This window comes from Triturus cristatus, chromosome 8 (genome assembly GCF_964204655.1).
Source record: "Triturus cristatus chromosome 8, aTriCri1.1, whole genome shotgun sequence".
NCBI lineage: Eukaryota > Metazoa > Chordata > Amphibia > Caudata > Salamandridae > Triturus > Triturus cristatus.
Genome location: NC_140591.1, coordinates 1594025878 through 1594027687, shown reverse-complemented (window position 1 = coordinate 1594027687; position 1810 = coordinate 1594025878).

Below are 1810 nucleotides of genomic sequence, written 5' to 3'. Positions count from 1 at the left end.
AGGTAGCCCCAATAGCGGAGTCCTATCACAAAAATACCCTTGTTTTATAGATCTTGTAACTTCGGCCCACAATTTTGCCAACCCCTGTAACACCTTCAATTTTATTTTTTTAAAGTACTTGGGGCTGCCAAACTTAAAGAGAAGGGCCGATTGACTAACTTCTTCCCCTTCTAGCATGGCTGAAAACATCAGGCCCACCCCGTAGTCTGAAGGTATTTTTAACAACATACGGGAGTGAGTTAACTGAAAAGCCCAAGCATATAATTTCAGATCCGGGGCAGCCAAGCCCCCCTCGTCCCTTCGCCTCCTAAGCTTTTTCCATGAAATCCTTGCCTGTTTGTTGTTCCAGATAAAAGATGTTATATCTGACTGTAAATTAGCTAAACAAGAATAATCAAAGTGCAAGGGAATGGTACAAAACAAAAAAGAAATTTTAGGAAGAATCGACATTTTAACTAAATTAACCCTCCCAATTAAAGATAGTGGAATGTGAGACCATGAATGCAATAACTTACGGCAATCTTTAGCTACTGCTGTTAGGTTAACTTGAGCAATTTTTTCTATGTCCTTCCCAATATGTAAACCCAAATACCTCAACGAAGAACCCGCTTGTAAATCTTTAGCTTGCCCATCATCATTCCAGACCAGCATCTCGGTTTTGGTATCATTAATTTCGTAACCGGAAACTTGGCCAAATGTATGGGCGATATTTACAATTATAGGAAGGGCAGTGCCTACATCTGAAGTAAGAATAAGCACGTCATCGGCGTATAGGGCTACTTTCCTTTCCTTGATACTAACCTCCCCCCTCAGTTGTTGCGCGAAAGGTTCGATGTAAAAATCAAACAGTAGGGGGGAAAGTGGGCAGCCCTGCCGTGTCCCCCTAGTAATAGTAACCGGGTAAGATAACTCTCCATTGACCAAGAGGCGTGCTACTGGGCTGTGATATAACAAGCCAATTGCCCTACGAAACCCTGCCCCCACGCCAAACTTAGCCAAAGTCCCCGACAGGTATACCCAATTAACTCTGTCGAAAGCCTTGGTCGCATCCAACGTGAGGGCCGCCAAAGGGAGAGTCCGGGCCGATGCTATATCTATGGCACCTATTAAATCGTAGGTTAGCTCGAATAATTGTCGCCCCTTGACAAAGCCTTTTTGATCAGGGTGGAGGACCAAAGGCGCAATCTCGGCCAACCTTGATGACAAAACTGTGGTGAAGATCTTATAATCCACATTAAGAATTGAAATTGGCCTGTAGGATCCGCAGGCGGTCTTAGGTTTCCCTGGTTTCAAAATAAGGGTGATTGAGGCATTATCCCAGGAGGCTGGCGGGAGCTGTCCTTCCACTAAAATTTGATTGAATAGAACAGTGAGGAATGGGACTAGTTCTGTTTCAAGGGCTCAATAGATTTCTGCCGGCAAGCCGTCAGGCCCGGCCGCCTTCCCCTTCTTACTTCTTTTAATGGCAGATCTTACCTCATCGTCAGTGATGGCGTTATCTAAGAATTGAGATTGCTCGGCAGATAGCGAAGGAAGATTTATGTCCCTCAGCCACCTCTCAATAGAATCTATAGAGATCTCCTTATCCTCCTTGTAGATCACCTGAAAGTAATCTCTAAAGACCTTCCTGATATCCTCATCTGTAGAGAAAGTATTATTATCTACCGTTATTGCAGCAATGTTATTACGGACCAGATCTGTTTTGGTCTTCCAGGCCAGTAGTTTCCCGGCGCCCTCGCTGTATTCAAAATGGGCCAACTTACTGGCTTCCCATCTTTGTTGAAGTCGAAGATTTAATATAGAGCTCAAA